Here is a 25,134-nt window from a genome sequence, read left to right as displayed (position 1 = left end):
ACCAGGTGAGAAGGGAGATTGGATAGAAAGTGGCTAGAGAGCAGAGCAGCACAGGAACCCACTGCATCTTTAAGAAAAGAAAAGGGGATCAGCCAGCCAAGGAGCCCAAGTGTTGCTACAGCTTTTTCAGAAGGAGGCAGGAGAAACTGAGGAATCCAGGTGCTGCTACTCGTCTCTTAGAATGCTACAGGGAGCATAGTGGCAGGAGCCACTGTTTTTGTCAGGATAGAAGGAGAAGCTGGGAATGGGTCACAGGGAATGGATTACTTGATGATTACCTGTTCTGTTCATTATCTCTGGGCACCTGGCATTGGCCACTGTCAGAAGACAGGATACTGGGCTAGATGGACCTTTGGTCTGACCCAGTATGGCCATTCTTATATTCTTATGCATTCAAGAAAAACTGTCAGTGTAAGATGGAAACCACCACTCCAAGGCCAATAGGTCTAGATAGGAAAACCATGTGAGAAAAATGAGATCTGGCTGATCAAAACTAAATATTTTTGTAATTAATTATATTAAATACACCATATGCCTTCAAATTTAAATTTGAAGCAATAAAAATAAATTCCAGTCATTTCAATTTAATAGGTCCCTTGCAGAAGGTGGGAAGCAGGATCCATCTTTTAAGTGTGGACATCTAAAACAAAGTAGATTATATATCTCCTCCACCTGACCCTGGACATGGGAGAAGACTTCTGTCAAAATAAAGGAAATAGCGTTGGCTTGGGGTATGTCTACACTACCCGCCGGATCGGTGGATAGCAATTGATCTATCAGGGATTGATTTATCGCATGTAGCGTAGACACGATAAATCAATCCCCGATCGCTCTCCCATCGATTGCTGAACTTCAGCTCAGCGAGAGGCAGAAGCAAAGTCGACAGGGGAGCCGCAGCAATCGACCCTACACCGTGAGGACGCGAGGTAAATCAAACTAAGGTATGTCAACTTCAGCTATGGTATTCTCACAGCTGAAGTTGTGTATCTTAGGTCGATCCCACTCCAGTATAGACCAGGCCTAAGACTGGATAACCAGCATGTAGAATTTGGCGATGGCCATCTAGCAGATCTCAATACTGGAGACTTGACACACTGTCCTGAGACTGCAGCAAAGAGTCCAGGGGCACCTTATAGACTAACAGACGTTTTGGAGCATGAGCTTTCGTGGGTGAATACCCACTTCGTCGGATGTCCTGAGACTGTCAGTGCTCCTAGGAACTGGACTTTGATGTTTAAAACAGGAGACAACAATTTCTTGAATGTAGTCAAGGAACGTATGCTATGACAGTTGTGAATACTACCTACTGAGTATTATTAGAGAAAACTTCTAACTTCAAATAAAATAACTAATCTGGAAACATCAGCCATCTGTGGGAGGATTACTGCAATTGATAGTACGTATAATGATACCTCCTGAAGAGGTTCAATCAGGATAGCATTCTAAGGCGCAGAATGAGGTTACATTGTCTTACCCTATGACCTGTGGCGCTGGAATAAGGTTGATGCTCTAAGGAAACAATGTTGGAATTTATCTAAAACTTCCTTTTCTTAAACAAGCTGAAAACCATACTACAGAGACCTCACTTTTCTACTTAGACACATTTATACCTCCAAAATAAAGCGCTCATGGAGGGACTAAAGGCTATGTTTCATTGGTTTAACATGCTAGCTGAACTATGGACTTTGCACCAGCCAGTAGGATAGGTTCTATTTGTTGAGTTTTCTGTCAGGGTTTGTGAGAGCAATGATTACTTCATACAAGTATTCAATTAAACCCTATCTGGTCCTGGATGGGGGACTGGTCTTGCAACAGACCTTCTCTGTAAAAGAAAGACAGCTGAAGATCTGATGCTTGGTTAATCAGGCCTCAAAGTCATAGCCTCTTCAGCCAGAATAGCCTAAACAGTATTGCTGCCATTCACATCCTTATCTTTAGTATTGTCCTGGGGAACAATGAAAAAGGTGGGAACACAAAGCAAGGACTTTGCCCAGCCTTGAAAAATGTCACTCACCACCTCACAGCCCAAGTCCTGACAGTAGGTCATTTTCTCTGTTTCCAGTTGCAAAGAGATTGGTCGTTAGATAGGAAATTTTGCTCCACCCAGCACATGACAATCTCTCTCTATGTGTCTCAGGTAGGGCTGATCATGTTCTTCCCAGTTATTATTAAAACCCTCTTGACACTCATGACCAGAACAGGTCTGTTATCAATTGAAGGAGCAGTTTTCAGAGACCTCAATGAATCATTGTACTCTAGCTGGAAGATGCTGTGCTCTCTTTCTGGTACCCATTCCATGAACTTAATCTGGAAGACTCCTTTAAAAAAATAAATAAATAAATAAAATTGCCTGCATTCACCAGGCCTAGGAACTAAGACTATACAAGTGGAACTAGATCTCTGCCAAAGGATGAGATGGGCAAGATGGAGAGGGAATAACCAAAACTGCTGCTGGATATGTATTCATATGAACTCTGGGTCACTGCAGCATGCCTGGGAGGGAGCAGAAATCTCAACAGGCTCCAACGAGAACTGGATTTTTGTTTGTTACACCACTTGGTTTCCATTATGGCTATCAGGGATGAAGTGGGAAATTTTTTGTAATATTTTTATGAAGCCTATGTGTGCCTCAGTTTCCCCGATACTTTGCATTGTTACCCAGCAGGAGTATTAAGTTTGCTCTCAGAACAAACTAAAACATAGGTACTTGTGTCACCTCCCTGTCTGGTGGGAATGAATAGAGTCAATAAGGAACTGTCTGAAAACAAACAGATGAACAGGGAGTCCAGAGACTCAATGCAAGTACCAGCGATTCATGGACTGGCACTCTCAGCAAGGAAGCTAAGCAGGGATCTCAGCTCAACAACAAAGGACAGAGGGTTGAGAATAAGACCTGGCATCTGGAAGAGGAAGGGAGCTCTCTCACCTGAAAAATGACAAAAGAAGAAGTAAGGAGAGAGAGAGAGCCTGAAAATGGAGTTCACTATAGCTTGGCTGGTGAACTGCTCTGGGCAGACCAGAATGGACTATGTTTTAACCTTTATTTCTCTATGCTAACTTCAGAACTTTCAACATTATCTTTGCTTGTCCTCAATTCTTCCAGGTTAAAAACAGGAAGGGAAGCAGGTTGTACTGTTCCGATTTGAAGTAGATGATGGATGATTTCGTTCTGAGACTGGGAGTAGGACAAAGCTGTTTCTGAAATTCTTTTACAACTCCATAGCATACCCCCTCTGGACAATGTTTAGTGATTTCCTTTGATCAAAGCTATAAGTCAGCTATAGAGTGAAACAATACAGTACTTGCCTCTGGAGTGGCCTTCTCGTTGTTTCAGGTAAAAATCTCCCCCCGTTAGAAATGCTGAATCCCTGAGCAGCAAAAATAGACAGATTATTCTTCGATTGTGATACAAGAGTAAGTTTTGACTGGTCCATGCTGAAAAATCTTCTGGCATTATTAAAAAAATGAAGGCTGGGGGACAGCATGGTAGAAACTCAGAACTGGTGGACCGCCATTGCTGCCTGCCAGTTCTTCCACATCTGGGCTGCTGTCCCTCATCACTCCACAGCCATCTGCTGAGGAGAGGAGGTAGAGGGGAGGCCTGGGAACCAGCAACGGAACCTGGAAACAACCTGGACATGAGGGAATGTTGACCCTCAGCAATAGTTGGGGACACCAGTCTTGATACTTTCCCAATCTTATACATGTGGCAAGAAAATCCCTTCTCTCTCTCACACTGCCCTAGGGTTATATAGCTATAGCTTCTCTAGGGCAGCTACAGACCTAAGCACAGTTTCACAGTATTCAGTACACTCTTGAGAGAGAAAATTTGGGGGGTTTATTTTAAATATATTTGACTATTTGATTCTCTAACCTAGACTGCTAGCCTTCCTCCCTTAAGGGAGGAAGAATACCCTTCATGGGGGTTTAATGTGTGCACACCTAGAGGAATCAGCCTATGTCTAGAGCTCTGCACGAATACAAAATTTGTATCCGCATCCGATCAGCAAAAATGATCCATGGATATAAAGTGGATATCCATGGATTTGCAGGGTTCTACACGTCTCCTGGCCTGGTGTTTTCTGCATTGATCTGCCCTTCTGCACTCTGCAAATGAGCAGACAGTGCTGATTTTCTGTATTCAAACATTTCCCTTTTAGGAATCTACTTCCATAATCCTCTTCAAAGGGAGGAGAAAAATTGAGCTCAGATAGCTCTGAAATAATTTCCCATGGTTAGGGATCTCTCTGTCCTCAAAGAGGCTGCACTTGTTAGTCTCCGTACCCCATAAAGGTCTCTCAAGAAAGGTACTGGCCTGGGGCTCAAGGATGCTTTTCCCAGAAGCTCTTCCCCTTTCTATTGCACGAGATCCACATGGACCAAATAAATCGCAGCCTGGGATAAAAGTAGGGCAGGGACTGTTATACAGGTGGCAGCCAGGGAAAAGACCAGAGCTCAAAGGCCCTTTACCACACTCTGGTGTTGGCAGTAAGCATGCTCTGTCCAATTCCTTCCATCCGCAACTCACAGCTTCATTGCCCTCATGAAGATAGGAGGCCTGTCTGCCCCGGAGCCAGCTCTTTTCCAGTCCTACCTGCCACCTCTCCTGCCCACAGAAGGGGACCAAGGCAAACCTGCCCAGACTGGGCTGTGAGGGTAAATGCATTCTATGCTCATAGCTGGCCAAGCACCCAACAAGACACTCAAGCAGGAGACTGACCTTTCATTTTGCCTCTGGCTGTTCCAGCCTAGCTTGGTCCCTGAAGCCTGCGGGGCAGCAGCTGCTGCAACCACCACCAAACAGGAAGCAGAGCTGAGGGAACAAACTCCTGCAGAACCCAATGCAGCCCTAGAACTCAACTGGGAATCAGATAAAATACTGAGCCCAATTTTTAGTCTGAACATTTTGAAATTTTCCTCAGAAGAGCTCTGCAGCAGGGAGGGCTGGGGGGACTGCCGGCCACTGGGGAGGCAGAGAAAATTAGAGAGACCTTCAGAAGATGGCAGCAGGGGAATGCCCCAGTGACTTACAGGTCTAATTCTGCCCTGCCCCCCCTCCCCCCCACCTCCCGCAAGCAGGCCGCTGAAATACTCATCCTAACAGATCTGTTATCTTAGCATAAAGACAAGCTTAAAAGTTAACACCCGTATTTGTGGCAGTGTCAAAAGGGGTTATAGTTGATATTTTATTAGTTTTCAATTAATTTATGTTTCCTTTCTGCTTGTGCCCCAGAGAGATGGGCTGGCATGTCTTCTAGAACTAAACATTGGAAGGCCCATGTACAAAAAGAAATTAACCCTGACTGACCAGTGGTGTATTGGAAAACTACTTTAGAGCTACGGTAAAATGCTAGAAGGGAAACAGGGACTGGTGGGTAGTAGGTATCTGAGTGAAACTATTCATTCTAAAGGTCTAAATTCTCTCACCCATCTGCCTCTGCAAAAGAGGGAGAAGACCATAAAACACTAACATCCTAAATTTTAAAGGTTCTGAGCATCTGCAGCTCCCACTGACTTCAACAGGAGATGAAGTTACTGTGCTCTTTTGAGACAGGACATAAGCAAATAGCACAGACTGATACAACCAAGTGCAAGAAAACTTCCCTGAAACTCTGGACAGCCAACAAGAACTGGGAGCGTGTCAAAGAAAATCAGTCCACAGCAGAGCCATACTTCATTCGTGACCTTTGTGAACAAATGAGAAGCAGTGAGATTTTCGTATCGTCAGCCTGAAATAGGCATGTGAGAAAAAAAGAGTTAGAGAAGAAAAGACAGGGATGGGAAAGAGAGCCATAGTTGATTTTCCCTGCTGACACTCCGCCCTTCGCTTCTAGGAAATACTATGGGAATATTATATCAGTGCATCCCAATGCTCAACAAATAGCATGTATATTTGAACTTTTTGCTTTCTAAGAGCTTTACAGATGCTAATTGCCCCAAGATACAGTGTGACAACATAAGAAAATACCAGCTTTCAGAATGAATTTCCTTCCTTTGGGCAACTGTGTCACTCTTACTAACAACTTAGAGAGATGTGGCTAAAACTGCCCAAGTAAGAAACTGCTACTTTATCACCTGAAAAACTACATCTGCATAAAGAGCCACATTAGTAAACTTTCCTTGAGTTAAAGCAGCAAAGAATCCTGTGGCACCTTATAGACTAACAGACGTTTTGCAGCATGAGCTTTCGTGGGTGAATGCCCACTTTGTCGTGGGTGAATGCCCACGAAAGCTCATGCTGCAAAACGTCTGTTAGTCTATAAGGTGCCACAGGATTCTTTGCTGCTTTTACAGAACCAGACTAACACGGCTACCTCTCTGATACTTTCCTTGAGTTGCAGCATGATGGACTCTGCCAAAGCAGCTTCATCAGGCGTACAAGAATAAACCCTTGCAGGGATTAGGGAATGAAAAGGTGGGGATTAATGGTCTTGGCTGGCCCTCAAAAAAAAAAAAATAAAAAAAAAAAAGCCACACAAAAAATGAGTTCATAGATAATATCTAAAGAAAGCCCCTTACAGAGTAAGTATCTAGCTGCACACATGCCTAAGAGCTTTGAAATGTGGTGCTGGGGTGGGGGGAAAGAGAGAGTGGATGGATGACTGGTATGTAATCTCCAAATCATAAGTGTTAACTCCTTTCTTTTCTTTTGGTAAAAGGTAAAGGGCCCATCTTCTGCAAAGCCCTCTGTGTTTTAGCTGTTGAACACTGATTTACAAACTCTTCTATTTCAGCTCTTCAAAGAAGATCAGCAAAGAAGTCAGAACTGAAGACTGGCTTCCAAATTCTCATTTCCCTGGAAGTTTTCTGGACATTACACACTGCAGAAAGGCAGCATCTAATAAGGAATTTATATCACTAATGACCTTTTTATGGCGGAAGACACTGGTTTTAACCTGGCAAGGGGCAGGAGACAGAGGAGAGGAGGGCAACGAAGGGGGGGGGGGGGCTTGTTTCTGAAGCCTCTAGCTGTTAATAAAGCACTCTATGCTACATATCAACTGCTAAGTCACACAAACCAAACAGGCAAGGCAAGCAGCTGTTCCCGTCAGCTGCTTTCCTTTAATAGTACATGTATCAAAAAGGAAAGCAGCTTCCATTGAACTAAAAACAAAGCCAGAGAATAATGCATTAGTCAAAAGCCATGTCTGTAAAGGAGCCACATCTTAATATATTACCGCACTTCCAGTTAAAGTTTCTGTTTTCAGTCAACAACCGTAAACCCCCATGCTTATCTTTATGCCTTGACCCGGAGAAGACGACTACTGGGTGCATGGGTATTTTGGAAAGGGGAAAGTTTGGTTACAAAACTTACTTTAGTCTTTTTCTGGCAACATTTTTGCTCAGCTGCCATTATACTAATGTTCTCAACTCCTCCCACTTTATCTCAAGTCTTGCAATATTTGGTGTTTCCCCTAAAGCCCCAGCTCCTTGAGTCATGAGATTACTTCAGAAGCTCAGCTTTCATTTATATAAATATGTAAGTTTCTAGCTTCCTTGGTTGTGGAGAAGACTTGGATATATAAACACTACAATCTCAAATTAAAAAACAAAGACAAAGAAACACGTCTCGTGGATTTCTAAGCAAATCAATTTTTTGGGGGACCCAACAACTATTTTTGAACAGCGGGGGCTGGTAATACAGCGGACCAGATTCTTATAAACTAAGGAATTTACAGCATTTAAAAAAAAAAAAAGTTTAAGTTAAAACCTTTTTCAGGGTGCAGAAACAATTCAAACCTGCCTGAAATGATCGAGCAGGAGTGAGTGGGATTGTTATTCTGTGCCTCTGATCTTTCATTTTAAAGAGGTATAATAAGGAAGTGGTGGCTATTACCCCCAAGGACTCTGCTGCCAACCCTCAGATGGTCTGTTTGGTAGCCTCTCCTGTTCAACGTAGACTCAGATGGCTGTAGTTCAGGATCTATGGTATGTACTGGAACCTGGCTTTTTGCCCTTCAGACAGGCCCCCTGCATTTTGCAGCAATACAGTAAGCCAGACAAGAAATTCTGCAGCATCTTCATTTAATGTTTTTAACTGATGATTTTCATAGACTTAAGTAGAAAAATAAAATCAGCATGGCTGCCAATGTTGTTTTGAAAATTTTCATTTTATGTTGCACCCACATTTTCAGATTTCAACGTGCTGCAGGTATTTGTAATGATAAACCGTAGAAATGGTCAGTGGGAAAGGCTGGATGTTTGGCAGCTGGGTAGAGGAAGTCAAGACTTTTGTCTATACACAAAAGTTGCATTGCTTTAACTATAGCAGCATAAAGCACCATGCAGATTGGGGTACCCAATCACCAGCCAGGGACAAGTTCAGTTTGTAGTCCTTACCTCGGGTTTCTGTTTATTTAACAGAGATTGTGGGGGCCCCACTGGCCTCCACTAGCTTAATGGTCTGGCCCTTTCTCAGCGGAAAGGGAGGGTGGTCCACAGGGCTTGCCCCCCACCCCCCACTAGCAGCCTTCTGTTACAGCCACAGGAGAGTATCAGAGGGGTAGCCGTGTTAGTCTGGTTCTGTAGAAGCAGCAAAGAATCCTGCAGGTGTGTATATATAAGCAAGCAAGAAGCAAGCTAGAGATAACGAGGTTAGATCAATCAGGGAGGATGGTGTTAAATTTGCAGATGAACTGGAGCTCAGCAGTTTCTCTCTGGAGTCTGGTCCTAAAGATTTTTTGCTGGAGGATGGCCACCTTAAGATCTGCTTTGTATATTGTATAGCCACAGGAGAGTGTACTCCCAGCCCTCCCCTGTCCCAGTCTCCGTCATGGAGCTGAGCCCTGCCTTTATATCCCCTAGTAGGGAATCAGATCCAAGCCCTAGATCTTGTCCAGATGAGTTAGATGATGCCCAGAATCTGCCTTTTGGTCTCCTCTCCAGAACAGGGCTGCCTGCTCCCTGGTCCTTAAAGGGGCAGAATGCCTTGTTACACACCTTTATACAATATAACCGCATCTACACTGGGGATTGTATCAATATAACTTTCAGTAAAAAGCACACCCCTAGCCAAAACTGATACACATTACCCCCCGCAAAAAAGTATCAGCTAGTGCAGAATGCAGTGACTTTTCTGCTAAGCAAAGTGATTTAGAGCAAGCACATTACACAACTGATTGGTGAAATGCAATAATTTCATCTGTTTCCAAGTGCTTATTCAATATGCTGGCTCCAACGTAAGGAGCCCTATGTGATTTCCAGCCTGGCTACCATAAAGACCACTTCTCTTCCTATACAGTTTTGAGACAATGAAGACATACTTGCCAAGTGCCTAGTCAGGTACTCTTGGACTGGAGGCAGGGTATTTCCAGAGGATTTGCATCTGTAAAACTTGGTCCTTCTAGAGTCTGGGTCAGGACAGTTTTCTGATCTTCAGAGCATGGTCCAAGCAACATTTCTACAGAAGCTTCTCTGATTTTGGACTATCAATGTGTAACCACAGCTGATTTGGATGGCACAAAGAGGCAGGCTATTTGTACCATATATTGCAAGTAAATTAGTGTGTTTAATTTATGTCTTTCAACTTGATGCTGGGTGAATAATTAAATAAAAATTAGCTGTACTAGAAACACCCCATGCTGATGGCCACTGCTGCTTGCATTGTTTGTCAAAGAAAACTATTTACATTTAGGCACAAATCTCCTAATTTAAAAATGCAAAGAGACAGCTGGACCTATTTGTTCTTGTAAAAAGTGTTTAAAACCATGCAGCTTGCAACATTTCATGAGCTGTTGGGCACCTCTGGAGGCTGTGAGTAGAACTCAAGTCTCTCTCTAGTCACAACTGCTCTGAAAAACGTCTTCCCAAGGAAGCTGGGAATAAAACACTCTCTTCATGACAAAAAAAGGGGGTACCACCCTTCTACAACATTACTGCTTCAGCACAGATGAGAAGTGGGAGCAATGGTTTAGCTTTGGAGTCAGAGATGACATAGAAATAGGAGTCCATTGGGGCATCCCGAAACTATCAAGGATTATACAGCTATCACCTAAAACTCCCACAGTATGTAAATCCTCTTCTCACATCAGCATCTATAGGTTGGAAAGAAAGCTTACCCATGTGCTCCCTTTCCAATATCAATATGTAAAACTAGGACCACAAGGCAAAGCAGACCAAATTTCTCCCCCAGCAAGGGGCGCTCTCACAAGTTAAGATTTACCTCAGCATCCACTGCTGTGTATTCCAGAGTCTGTGCCATATCCAGACCCACACCTGAGGTCACACAAGCAGGCATCTGTGCCAGTACTCACTGACACAGGCAACTCTGTTAGAGATTGAGGTAGTGCCTCCTTTCATAACCCTGCTCAACTGTTCCTTGCATCACAAAAGAGCATTCTGGATGCACTTTCACCTTGAGAAAGCACTAAACTGAATACTAAGTAAACTGAAAGAAAACATGCCAGCTGTAAAACAGTCAAGGCCTTCTGTTCTAGCCTGGGACTTCTAGTTTAATCCCTCTGACCAGTAATTAAAGACATCTTAATATAATAAACTGTTGCATCTACTCGCCACCAGTATGCTGATTTAATTCTGCCTCTAGCAGGAGAATACGCTTGGAGTGGTCACATGACATTTATTCTTAAAGAGGATCCTGAGGATTTTCGGTTGAGCTAAATCCTGCCATGTGGCTGGCCAAATGCCACAAAGCCTTGGTAGAACTCATCAGTTCTGAAAAGGGAGCAGCAATGTTAGGTGCACTAGCCAGTTATGACAGAAAGTGGTGGGTCATGCAAGAAGTAAAGAGAGAGCCTCCAGAAAACACTACTGCTCCCTCACAGTGCTAGTGCTGCACTAAGCTCATGGCAGCCTCTGGAACTACCTTGGCAGCCACTTGCTGCTACCCCACCTATTTGGTCAGTCAAAAGGCTGGGCTAGATGAAAGGCATATAAGAGGTGGGGGACAGAGAGAAAACACTGAATACTTTAAAGTAACAATCTTACAGAACAGTTCCCATGCTGCACCTAGAAATCTGGAATCAGAACAGAACTCTGGCAGCACAGGCCTGCATTAAATTTTGAATTGTCTTGGCCTGTCAGGAGGGGTTAACTCATCTCAGGGCTTGGCTACACTGGAGAGTTGCTGCGCTGGTGGTGGGTTTACAGCGCTGCAACTTAGTCACCGTCCACACTTGCAAGGCACATACAGCGCTGCATCTCCCTGGCTGCAGCGCTGGCTGTACTCCTGTTCTGCCTGGGGTATAAGGATTGCAGCGCTGGTAATGCAGCGCTACTCCGCAAGTGTGGCCACCAAAAGCGCTGTAATTGGCCTCCGAGGTATTCGGAGGTATCCCAGAATGCCTGTTCAGCCACTCTGTTTTGTTGTGAACTCCGGGCTCCCGGAGCTGCTTATCTAAAAAACAAACAGCTCCTGTTTGCTCCAGCAGAGGCAGGCAGGGGGATTCTTTTGGAATGTTCACAGCTAGTGTTTGCTTGAGGAGAGAAGCAACACAGCGGGGGAGGGGGGGTTCCATTTTGGAGCAGCTGCTTATCTGGTCTGAAGGCTATTTGTATTTAGTGAATAAAAGAGAGGGGTGGGGGAAGGGGTCCAAACTTTTAAAATGATTGAAGGTTGGTGCTGTGTATCTTCCAGTCCTTAGAACTTGCAAGGCAGGGAGCTCACACAGTGTCAGCTCCAAAAATCCACTCTCTCTGTCTCCCCCACACTCCCTGTCACACTCCACCCCACCCCCCTCTTTTGAAAAGCACGTTGCAGCCACTTGAATGCTGGGATAGCTGCCCATAATGCACCACTCCCAACAGCGCTGCAAATGCTGCAAATGTGGCCACACTGCAGCGCTGGTAGCTGTCAGTGTGGCCACACTCCAGCGCTTTCCCTACACAGCTGTACGAAGACAGCTGTAACTCCCAGCGCTGCACATCTGCAAGTGTAGCCAAGCCCTCAGGGCTTGGCTACACTTACAAATTTGCAGCGCTGCAGCAGGGTGTGAAAACACACCCTCTCCAGCGCTGCAAATTGCGGCGCTGCAAAGCGCCAGTGTGGTCAAAGCCACAGCGCTGGGAGCCGCGCTCCCAGCGCTGTCCGTTATTCCCCACAGGGAGGTGGAGTACGGACAGCGCTGGGAGAGCTCTCTCCCAGCGCTGGCGCTTTGACTACACTTAGCGCTTTGAAGTGTAAGTGTAGCCAAAGCCTCAGTCTAGTATAGGTGTAACCCACACACCTCCTGGGTGTAGTGCTCTGTCCCATCTAGTGGCATGGAGACCACTTGGAGACAGAGTAATGAATCTGCTCTAAACCCTTAGCTAAGGGCCACTTGGATTTTAGCTCATGCCGTAGCGGCTCGTGCACTTAGCTCCAGAGGTCCCAAATTCGATCCCGCTCGCCGACGACCTATTTTTGGTTGCTTTAGAGGTAAAATCTTGTACAGGTAAATTCCTGCCTTCTTGGAACAAGCCCAATATTAGACACTGTGTTACCATCCAATAGGAATAATATTAGATATACACAGCTACTAATTTAATTCTGTATAAAAATTTGCTCTAAGCTTGTGTCTCAGGGAAATATACTAAAAATCAGCAGACACACAGGAGAAGAATGAATAATTAACATGAAAAGAAGCTGCACAGAGCACCGCATTCAGAGGATGCATGCAGGTTTCAAGGGCATGCAAGTGGGAAAAGACAGTTACCTTTTCCATAACTGGTGTTCTTCGAGATGTGTTACTCACATCCATTCCATATTAGGTGTGTGCGCTCGCCACATGTACCAGTGCCAGAAGTTTTTCCCTCAGCAGTATCCATAGGGGATCAGCTCTGGTGCCCACATGGGGCAGTATAAGGGGCATCGCCGGCTTTCCCCCCCCCAGTTCCTTCTTGCCAGAAACTCCAACAGTGGGGAAGGAGGGCGGGTCATGGAATGGACATGAGCAACACATCTTGACGAACACCAGTTACAGAAAAGGTAACTGTCTTTTCCGCTTCAAGTGCTTGCTCACGTCCATTCCACGTTAGGTGACTGGCGAGCACTCACCCCTAATATGGAATGGACATGAGCAAGCACTTGAGGAACAGATATTTGTCTGCAGCATTTTGTCAAAGGCCTGGGAATCATTACCAGATGGTGTTGCCAGTCACTGGCTGTGGTCAGGTTGGAGCATGGGATTAGCCTGAAGGTCAAGAGATGGCACAGTTTTAGTTCAGAAAAATAATTCTTGAGACTAGTAGTTCCCTTGTGCTTGTAACCTGTATGGCTTCTTAATTTAGCTAGTCTGATTTTTTTCTTTCAAAACCAGTTAATGCTAAAGACCAATTTCGACCTTCCATAATGCAGACAGGAAGCCAGCAGAGAGGAGGAAGGGAGTAACTGCTGCACTTCAACCACCATTGTATTTACATTTCCGTTCTCTCGACAACAAATAAATTTAATTGGGACCGAACATGAGGCACTACTTGGAAAACAAAGGTTGAGGTTTCTGGAGAGAAAGGGGTGCAAAAGTAGGTTTGAATTTCTTTGCAATGTTATCAGGTGGGCATTTTGAGAGAATGATTCACTTCCTTGTAGAACTTAAAACTGCAATAGCTAGGGAGTTATTGAATCTCAATGGGCAGCCAAGGTATTGTGTGCTCATAGACACAAGCAGTTTCCTGCTGAAAGGAAAAGGATAAGGGACTGGACATATTATTTTATCCCGTACAATGCTAATTGGTTAAGTCATTTTTCTTAAAATAAAGGACTTACACCCATACTTTAGGAAGAGAGATGAACCATTCCTTCCCATATTCTATCAGATTATTTGGCACAGTATTTTGAATAAATATGTACTGTATCATGTACCATTAAAGCAAGCAATCTTAGTCCACTGTTAATTTTTTAATCATTTCCAAAAAACAAATTTCCACGTTACTTCCACCAACTTAGACTATTCAACAAGGTTTAAGAAATCCAGGTTAACTGGCACTAATAATGAAGTGTTTACTTCTTTCATTTCCTCCCAAGTTGATCAATGAAAATAAACTAGTCTATTTCTACTCAAAAGTGTTTGTTATTACTTAAAACATCTGCCATACCACCATATCACTTGACTACAAGTGCCACTGAGAAACATCAATATTTCACACTCCTAGAGGAAGCACAGAAGATGACCAAAAGACCAGTGTGCTTTATATGTTTGCAAAGCCATAAAAGGAGCAAGTAGGGAGAATGTGTTGGCTTTGAACTGGTCATCCTGTCAAATTTTATTTGTTCTCTAAAGTTAGAGTCCCAGACATTATTTAAAGCCCTGCTTTTACTGGGAATGGCAATGGGAAATGATATACTAAGACAAAACTGACCAGCCTCCAATATTAAAGGTGCATAATAAGGCACTTCCTCCCCAACACCCTCTAACCCTACCTGCTGCCTCTAGCTCAGCTGCTCTTCCGAAAGAAGTTAACTTTACACATCCGGCTATTGGAACTACTCTAGAGCCAATGAGCGTGGGGTTAGACCTATCAGAATAAAGTGTTTCAGGAAATGCTTTTAGCTGCCGAACAAGCTCTTTGGGAAACACCTGCTTGATTTCAATGTCCTGAAAATTTAACAGCAAATATCAAAAGGGGTGATGGCAAATATTGCCAACATCCTTTGAGCCAGCCTGCATCAAGTCTACATTACATTTCTAGGTTGCTTTCTATACAAAGAAAAAGAAGGGGGGAGATTGAAAACCCTATGATCAGTAATATATGCAGGTTAAAGAAAGAAGTGTAAGACATTTTGCCCTGATTGTCAATGAGACAACCAAGAAAAATAGTAATATTCCAGGCTGACTCCTGACCAGCAAGAAAAATGCCCTGATAGGTACAAAGTTGCTTCAATCATTGCTAATCAGAAGTTCGAATGGGAAAAGCTGCAGTCCAGAGGGGGGTGTCAAGACTCCCACATACTCTATTCTGAGTTGCTTATATTCCTAAATCCCTGCTTTAGAAAGGCAAGGCCCCACCTTCCACCACTGCTCTCCCTTTAACAATGTCCAGGGCCAGAAACACTGAGAGGGAAGCATGAACTGAATTCATCCATCATGACCTCCCATCCCCCTCCCAAGCATGATAAGCCAATGTATTTGGCTATTAGTCAAAAGAGCTTTTAAAGAAGAAAACAGCTTAGGGTGTCTTTCCCCTTTGTATTATGGCTCTCTGCCAAATAAATCAACTGGCTGTGTTCACAGTAGTGATTTAAATCAAAGATTTAAAATCACAGAGTTTAATCATGATTTAAATCAGTAAGTAGTAACTTGTTTTTTTTAAATAATTGATTTTAATCTCGTTTTGTATTTGTACTATTTAGTTATTTTCCTCAAGAAAGGTTGATTCTCATTGGTAACCACCAAAACAAGTTGATTTGCAACTAAACAGCCTTTACACACTAATTTTGGTGGTACTTTTTGCTAACCAAGAAGATATACAGTATCTATACATGTTATTTAAGCAGTTATATGAATAAATGTAAATTAAGCCACAGTCTTAATTTTTACTTGTTTTATTTATGTTAGAAAATGGAGCATTTCTACTTTACTAGGGTTTTTTTAATTTGTGCCACACTATTTGGATGGAAACTGAAATTCAATTAAAAATACACAATCGTTTTTTGTTTGTTTTTTTAATTAAATAAAATACCTTAAAATGTGCTGGATATAAGAACAGTTTATCAAAACATGTTTTACATTTAAAACTAACTGATTTAGTTAATAAAAGCAAGTATTATCTGTAGTTAGTGAACTGAAATGTTTGTTTCTGGTGACCATGTGTTTCAAGATTTTAAAGAACTAGTAGATCTCATTCTCTCACCCCCTACTTTTTATTCATAGACTGTAAGAGCAAAACAAGTTTATATGCTTCTTTTTTTTTTTAAACTCCCAATTAGTTTCGTAACTTTCAATTAACTAGTCACTGAAATGAAATAGCTGAATAAACTGAAATGAGGAATATATTCTTTCTATACACGCAGATGATGCTACTGCTATTAAAAGCTGGTTTAGCACTTCAACAAACTCTAGTTCCAGGTGCTTAGCCAGTGACTTCTACTAGTTCAGTGGTTTGACTTTAAAAAAAAAAAAAAAAAAAAAACTTAACATGTGCTGCTTAATTTTTTTTTTTAATTAACTAAAATACGTAATTATAGTACGTTTAAGCCTTACTATAGGTTGTCAAAATTTCAAAATTTAAACTTTAAATAGTTTTATTTTTACAAAATGAACATTTAATTTAAAAACCTGATTTTTTTAATCCACCTTGGCTGTGATACTCAATATTAGATAAAAGCCAGTTTTAGTGATATATCAGGTTATGAGTGGATGCTGGAAAGCTTTACTTGGTTTGACTGTGAATTAATCAGACACAAACCTTTCCAACCTCTACACTAGTAGCTGGTTAAGAGCCTCCAAGAAAGAGGTATTCAAGATAAAGCTTGTGCCACACCTACAGAAATGGAGACAATTTAAAGATGCAGTTGAGACAACTGAATTTCCAGGGGGTGGGCAGTTTTAACTAGTCATTCCAAGTACAGTGGTTTGCCATTAAAAATCCAACATCTACCATTTAGTACCCAATAGAATTATTTCCTGTTCTAATTCTATATACTGAAGTATCTCAGAGTCCTGTGGCATCTTATAGACTAACAGACGTATTGGAGCATGAGCTTTCGTGGGTAAATACCCACTTCGTCGGATGCATGTAGTAGAAATTTCCAGAGGCAGGTTCAACTAATCTCGTTATCTCTAGCCTGATTCTTGCTTGCATATTTATACCTGCCTCTGAAAATTTCCACTACATGCATCCGACGAAGTGGGTATTCACCCACGAAAGCTCATGCTCCAATACGTCTGTTAGTCTATAAGATGCCACAGGACTCTGTGCTGCTTTTACAGATCCAGACTAACACAGCTACCCCTCTGATACTTGAAGTATCTCAGATATCATTGGGTGTTAACAGTAGGTAGGTATGGACTTTGATGGTGACATCTTATACTAATTTTGTATGTTTCATGATTTGTTTAGTATCTGTATCATTATGTGGGTGAAGACAGGAAGAAACATACTGCATTAGCCAAACACCTCCAATTCTGAGAAACAGCAGAGGCTTGAGAAAAATGGGTAAGATTTTACAATATGAAAGTACTTAGCAATTAAATTAGCCATTGTCACATGTATACCCCTACATTACAGCCTATGTCCTTCTCAACACAAATAGGAGTCAATGGTTACAGAATTTGATTTATTCTTAATTATTTGCTAGTATATGCAAGCGCACAGGGTCTCATGGAAGAGATATGCTCACCCCCTTAATTGTGGGGAGGGATAGCTCAGTGGTTTGAGCATTGGCCTGCTAAACCCAGGGTTGTGAGTTCAATCCTTGAGGGGGCCACCTAGGGATCTGGGGCAAAAATTGGTCCTGCTAGTGAAGGCAGGGGGCTGGACTCAGTGACCTTTCAAGGTCCCTTCCAGTTCTAGGAGATTGGTATATCTCCAATTATTATTTATTTATCCCTTGGCTATGTGAGCCACTGCACCACAATGAAGCAGTTTGCCTATACAGCACCTTCTGTTATTCAAGAATAGCAAGTGTGGCATTTGAGGCTAGGGTAGTGACAAGCTCAAGGTTTGTTAATTACTTCGTCCAAACATGCTGTCAAGCTAAGTCAGACGCACCTCTTCCCTGCAAAAGAATCGTGTACAACTGGGTCACTCAAACTCTGCATCAGCAGAACAAACAGACGACACAACACGAGACCAGACAGGCTGGGGTAAAGGAGGAAAAAACTGATAGAAGAAACAGGAAAAGAGAAGAGGTCCCTCCTGCCAGACATTACATCCTTTGGGCCACATTTAGACACTGCTACCTAAAACTGAGCAGATACAGGTGCCAGAAGCAATAAAGAAGCCTCAAGTCTGAGAACCTGAGCAAAACAAGGAAAACTGGTGGAAGAGAGAAGGATTTCATGTTGTTAAAATGCTTTCAGTGCATATTCATTCTGCAGAGACTTCCATGGGAGGGTCCCACACACAATGCCTAGCATTAGGACTTACAGATTCTGCCAGACTACACTCACTATTTCAGCCCCAGTCAGCTAAGCAGCTGGACCTGCCTGTCCAGCTTTGCTGCTAAACTCCAGAGGGAACCTAAGCAGTCTCCACACACAATATTATGGCTACGTTTTTCCAGCTGAAGTTTCAGTATGTATGCACCAATGATTCTGCTTCAAAATTTTGTGGATGTCAAATATGTAATATATCTTTAATGAGAGGTGATTCCATACCTTAAAAGCAGATGTTCCCTTTGTGTGTTCTTAATCTCCACAAACGGCTTATCTGTAAAATAAATGAGTACACAATTAAAAAGGAAGCTAGGGTTATAATCAAATACTTGGCTGTCATGAGACTTTGATCTTTATCAGGGCTGGCCAGCCCAAATTTTAGTCCATGGCTTTGTACAAACTAATCCACTGGAAATTTTACTAAGTTTTAATTTGCCGTTTTCCCATTTCTGTGGCCTGGGATCCTCTTGCTTGCTTTATCCCTCAATGACAACACAAAATAAAGCAGACATTAGGTTACTAACCCAGCCTTGAACCCTAACTGTAACAGTATAGGAAGCAAGTTATACTGTAGCCTCTAATAAAAGGCTAGATAGCACTGTTCAAGTCATTCATAAAAAAGCCAGAAAGAACCATTGAATGTGCACCTCATTTTTAGTCTGAATTTGTCTGGCTTCAACTTCCAGACACTGGATCTTGGTATGGCTTTGTCTGGTAGACTGAAGAGTCCTCTATTATCAAATCCCCGTTCCCCATGTAAGTACTTACAGACTTATCAAATCAGCCCTTAAACTTCTCTTTGTTAACCTAAATAGATCAAGCTCTCTGAGTATCACTATAAAGCAGGTTTTCCAATTCTTTAATCATTCTCATGGCTTCCCTCTGAACCCTTGCCAATTTATCAACATCTTTCTGGGAAGAATATTTCAGCAGCATCTGCACCAGTGTTATTACAGAGGCCATATAACCTTCTTACACCTACTCAATATTCCCATGTTTATACATCCAACGATCACATTAGCCCTTTTCCCTGCAACATTGCACCATCTCTTATGTTCAACTGATTATCCACCATAACCTCCAAGTATTTTCAGAGTCACTGCTTCACAAGGTAGAGTCCCTCTCAGCCAGTATGGATGTCCTGCATTCTTAGTTCCTAGATTTATGACTTCACATTTGGCTGCACTGAAACATTGTTTGCTTGTGCTCAAATGATCCAAATAACTCTGGGCCAGAGACCTGTCTTCTTCATTAACCACTTCCCCCTATCTTTGTGTCATCTACAAACTTGGTCACTAATGATTATGTTTTCTACCAGGTCACTGATTAAAATGATTAACAGCAGAGTGCCAAGAATCAATCTCTGCAGGACCCCTCCAGAAACACAGCCGCTCAATGACAATTCTCTGTTTACAGTTACATTTTGAGACTTGTCAGTAAGCCAGTTTTTAATCCATTTAACATGTGTTGTGCTGATTTTGTATCATTCTAGTTTCTTAATCAAAACGTCATACAGAACCAAGTCAAATGCCTTACAGAAGTCTATTACCTCAACACTATTACCTTTATCAACCAAGCTAGATCTCTGAAGAGATTACGTTAGTTTGACAAAATCTATTTTCCATAAACCCATGTCGATTGGCATTAATTATTACCCTCCTTTAATTCTTGACCAAGTCCTGTATCAGCTGTTTTATTATTTTGCCAATTAATACATATGCACAAAATATAAATTAAATTGAAAGTGAACAAATTAAAAACTAAATAGCTGCAAGAGACATCACTAAAGGTAAACTGATACTAGAATCTTGTGTCTTCTGGGTCACGCTTCATGACATTAGAACACAGCATCAGAGTCAAATAAAGGTTGCTAACATGGCACTCCTGGTGCTTATGACCTATACCAGCCATTCACCAACAACGGTTGCCTTGTGACTATGTGCAGAATAAAACTGATCCAGAGCAATGAAGGATCAGAACAGATAGCTCAGTGGTTTGAGCATTGGCCTGCTAAACCCAGGGTTGTGAGTTCAATCCTTGAGGGGGCCATTTAGGGATGTGGGGCAAAAATCTGTCTGGGGATTGGTCTTTGAGCAGGGGGTTGGACTAGATGATCTCCTGGGGTCCCTTCCAACCTTGATATTCTATAAGTTAGTACAAAGGGACACAAGTAGCAGCACTGGCGCAACCATAAGAGAACTGAGTGGTAACATACTCAGGGAGAAGCATCAAGAAAAGTATCACCCTCACGGCTTGTGCACTCTACTAGCCAGTATATGCAGAATATTAACACTCGTTCTTCAGAGGGAAGGAGTCCTGCAAGACAGGCACCTGGAACTTGAGGAAAGAACAGAGGACTCACAGCAATGTAGTAGCTGACAGGAACCCTCATACATAAAACACACTCACAAAATAGTGTCACACTTTTATCATGATTCTCAGAAAAATTTCTTAGACTCGTAGGTCCTGGAATTGTGCAAGTAAGTTAGAGTCTCCACTTTCACTTGAAAAAACAGTATATTTCTAGTCCTCATGATTGCAGAGAAGAGCTTGAATATGTGATCCAAATGTACTTTAAGATTCAAAAGTCAACATGTACGTAAAAAAAAATACCAAAATTATGTTTTAAAGTTCCATGATTTTGGGGAACCTGATTATTTTTGAGGACTTGGGGCTGGCAATATTACAGTTATGAACTGAGAAATTAGATTGACTAAAATCACTGGATTGTATCTTGGCCCCATTAGAGTCAATGGGAGCTTTGCCACTGACTTCAATGGAACCAAAATTTCACCCATTTTCTTTGAAAAAGATACATTTGCAGTAATTTCATGCTGTGAAAATTGCACTGAATGATAGTCTTCAATATACTTCGAATCATCCATCATATTGTGTTCCTTTGCTCTCAGCTGCCCCAAAAGCCCAAATTCTTCCACTGGGGGGGAGGGGAGAAGCATTAAAGCTATTTTGTTCTAGGCCAGAGGCTCCCAAACTGTGGCTGATAACTAGGGGTCCAGAGAGAGCTGTCTGGCCAAATGGTGCTGGTTCTCCTTGTTTCCAGCTTAAGCAAACATAAATAGATGTAAAGAAAGAAGATACAGAACAAAAGTAAACAGAGTGTGAGCAACACTTAGAAAAGAATGCCTCCTTTAACACATTAAAAAGAGATACATAAGAATGGCCATACTAGGTCAGACCAAAGGTCTATCTAGCCCAGTATCCTATCTTCCAATAGCGGCCAATGCCAGGTGCCCCAGAGGGAATGAACAGAACAGGGAATCATCAAGTGATCCATCCCCCGTTGCACATTCCCAGCTTCTGGCAAACAGAGGCTAGGGACACCATCCCTGCCCATCCCGGCTAATAGCCATTGATGGACCTATCCTCCATGAATTTATCTAGTTCTTTTTTGAACCCTGTTATAGTCTTGGCCTTCACAACATCCTCTGTCAAGGAGTTCCGCAGGTTGACTGTGTGATGTGAAAAAATACTTCCTTTTATTTGCTTTAAACCTGCTGCCTATTAATTTCATTTGTTGGACCCTAGTTCTTGTGTTATGAGTGTTGAGATGAGTTCCTGTCTGCATCCTGTAGAACTTGCCATACCAGTATTGCCCTGGCCTCTTCGTTTGTCATTCAGTGTTAAACACATTCTAAGACAATATGCATTTCCTCACCTTTTGGGGGCGAAGCCAGACTTTAAGGCACCTGCTCCCCTACATGGTGTTAACTTCGCTTGTGCCAATCAGAAACAAACACAAACAGGTTTTGGGCCCCATCCCCTATGACACTTCTATGATGTCATTGTGGGTACTTTATGGCCTGCCTGCCATGTGCAGGCAGGGAGAGGAGAAAGAAAACGAATCCTGTGTATACCCGTGTATTCTGTGTATACCCGCGTATCCTGTGTATACCCGTGTGTCTTGTGTATACCTGTAACCGAGCCTGATCACCTCGAAGCCTCTCTCTCAGCTCACGTGTTTCAAATAGAGCTTCTACGTTTGCCGGTCGTTATGCGTTGGTTTGTATTTGTAAGTATCAGTTATTACTAAATGCTGCATCTTTGTTTATAAATATTGTTAGTAGATATTTTAGTCATTGTGTGTTTTAAGTTTCATTAACTCTATTAGCTAATCTTATGCTGCTCCCTTACCCCTTGTAATTAGCCCCAATAAAACTTTTAAATTGATTAAGTTTAGTGTGTGTGTGTGTGTGTGTGTGTGTGTCTGCAGTTTGCATCGTGACCCATACTCTCCTTGCATCCCTTACCAATATAGTCTGTTGCCACGTGCAGCCTGGTAAATAACAGGCCTGCATTTTCTTTCGCCCCTGCGAGTCCGTGGCAATCCACATGGCGTCACGAACAGGATGCAAGGGAGTTGGGCCATGCCCGTGGCATGCTGCAGACCGCGCAGATTATGAAACTGAACAGTTCCAATATTTGCAGTTTCACCTTTTTACTAGCCAAAATTCGACTAATCCAAAAATAGAATGGATCTGTTCCCTTGGCTCGGGCAAAACTCTAAAAGGCTATACTGTGCCTTTAACCCTGGCAGATACTCTGAGGCTGTTTCCACCGTCCTGTTTAGCATGATATGCAAGGCCCTTGATCTGTGCTCTGTCCTCCACGGGGGCACAATGTTTGCAGCTAAACAGGCAGCCCCAGGCTCTCCTAAAGATGATAATGAGGAGAAGACAGAAAAGGTAGAGCCCATCACTCCCCCACCCCAAGTCCCTCTCAGAAAATTTTGCCACCCTCATTTGAAGCTCCTAAAACTCCTCTGTATCCAGCTCTGCCAACAGCCCCAGAATTTACTGAATCTAAAACTGTAGCAGAAGCTTTGCCTATTGTGATAACTAACCTTGATGGAGTTAATCTTTCTTGGCTCAGGTCTCGCTACCTTCCTAGGTTGCTCTTCACCCCCCCCCCATCCCCACCCCCCCCTCTACGCACGTCGGCTCTGTCTTTTTGTTTTAAAAGTTAAAAGTTATAGTTTTTACAGAAACCTCCAAAAAATAATGCAATTGCAAACAAAGGAATTCTCTTTTATCAATCACAGTTTTGTTTTTTAAGTTTCTTTTTTTTTAATTTGTTATTAAAAAAAATTGTGAGGGGAAACCTCAACATTAAGGTAAAGATAATATTAACAAATGTCAATTTCTTGTTTGGGATTTTTATAAACTTGTTTGCACTTTTAATTATAGTTATAAGAATGTCATAACCAAAATGTTTTAAAATAACCATTTATGCATAAAGCTAACCAAACAATTTCAACAGGTTTCCACCTTTGGCTCCCAAACATAACAAAAAAGCATCATAAAAGTATACCCTCAAATACCCTCAAAGTATTTGCATGTATCTGTATTTAAAATTTATTTTGGTTTAATTTTATAGTTGGTTTGTATTTGTTATACTGCTCTCCCTCACAACATCTTTGCCCCACGGAGCCCTTAGGAGAGGGTGGACTACAAACTTGGTTTGCCGCCTACTGGGTGCAGGAGGTCAGCGGAAACCAGTCCCTGTCAGCGCTGAGTCCAGAAGATTGTCTTGTTTGCTCCACTCAGTTCTCACCTAAATATCCATTACCCTTTCAATTTGTACCAATAGTTTATAATTTTTCTTCATTTAATATATCTAGTGTAAATTGTTCTTCCCCCTATGTGCAGTGGGCTGCTTTTACTGTTTGTAATAATTGTTCTTCACAATTTAATTCTTATGTGTATCCAGTTCTTAATGCTTCAGGTCGAAGTGATCATAGCTTTCCTTTAATTGAGAGTATTAAAGTTCCAGCATCTCATTGTTGGGTTTTTGTTGGTAATAGTCTAACCCCACCTACTTGGGTTGGTACTTATTCTAATTGCTCTATGTGGAGTTTCTCTTATGCTAATACCTCCCTAACTTAACCCACTCTTTTTGGACTTGTTTGCAATTGGACTTGTTTGCAAACAGCAGCTTCCTTCCTCGCCTCCTCTATTGTTGTTTTAACCCTGTTGGTTATATGATGTTACGTGATCAAGTGCTGTTTCCATCCCTTGCTATTGAAATGCTTGCTAATACTACAGGCAAGGGCCTCTTCTTAATTAATCAGCACTAAATACATTAATGATTCAATATTTGTTACAATCTTCCTCATTTTGTACTAAATTTGCTGAAGTATATCCCAACTTTGCTGATAAATGCTGCATTTCTTTGCCTTCTATTTCTCCTAATTTGTCCTCAATTGTTAAAGACCTGCAAACGTTGAGCTCTACTGTCAGAGAGTCATGAGAGTCCTTCCAGTTTTGGTCATGGCTCAATTGGCTTGGCCTTGCGCCCTACAAATCCTATTTCCAATCCCTGTTTGTGTCCCTTCTGGTTGGGCTTGCTCTTCTCTGTCTCGAATGTGCCTTCATTAAAGCCTGCATTCACAAGTTTGTTGCCTCGGCCTATATTGCTTCCACCCCCGAAGCGCATCCCCTCGTAGGTGGGGATGAGGAGTCGGACTCGGAAGTTTAGGTTTTCGGCCTAACTATTTCGGCCAGGGCACGGGGGCATGTTGAGATGAGTTCCTGTCTGCATCCTGTAGAACTTGCCATACCAGTATTGCCCTGGCCTCTTCGTTTGTCATTCAGTGTTAAACACATTCTAAGACAATATGCATTTCCTCACCTTTTGGGGGCGAAGCCAGACTTTAAGGCACCTGCTCCCCTACATGGTGTTAACTTCGCTTGTGCCAATCAGAAACAAACACAAACAGGTTTTGGGCCCCGTCCCCTATGACACTTCTATGATGTCATTGTGGGTACTTTATGGCCTGCCTGCCATGTGCAGGCAGGGAGAGGAGAAAGAAAACGAATCCTGTGTATACCCGTGTATTCTGTGTATACCCGCGTATCCTGTGTATACCCGTGTGTCTTGTGTATACCTGTAACCGAGCCTGATCACCTCGAAGCCTCTCTCTCAGCTCACGTGTTTCAAATAGAGCTTCTACGTTTGCCGGTCGTTATGCGTTGGTTTGTATTTGTAAGTATCAGTTATTACTAAATGCTGCATCTTTGTTTATAAATATTGTTAGTAGATATTTTAGTCATTGTGTGTTTTAAGTTTCATTAACTCTATTAGCTAA

General features: G+C 42.3%; 1 protein-coding gene across 10 annotated transcripts in view; it reads right to left on the bottom strand.

The window, feature by feature from the left end:
- The window catches only part of MAP4 (microtubule associated protein 4), a 288,369-nt gene that overhangs the window by 207,718 nt on the left and 55,517 nt on the right, over nucleotides 1-25,134 (bottom strand). For 9 of the 10 annotated variants that reach the window (XM_039526893.1, XM_039526892.1, XM_039526894.1 and 6 more), the window contains exon 2: nucleotides 18,252-18,303. The exons of the other annotated variant lie outside the window; for it this stretch is intronic. The gene's annotated coding sequence lies outside the window, so the exon portion shown is untranslated. The remainder of the gene's footprint in view (nucleotides 1-18,251; nucleotides 18,304-25,134) is intronic. 10 annotated transcript variants of the gene reach the window in all.

Source organism: Mauremys reevesii, linkage group 2 (genome assembly GCF_016161935.1).
Source record: "Mauremys reevesii isolate NIE-2019 linkage group 2, ASM1616193v1, whole genome shotgun sequence".
In the NCBI taxonomy this organism is placed as follows: Eukaryota; Metazoa; Chordata; order Testudines; family Geoemydidae; genus Mauremys; species Mauremys reevesii.
Note: the sequence above shows the minus strand (reverse complement) of the source record. Positions and strands in the feature narration are given on the sequence as shown.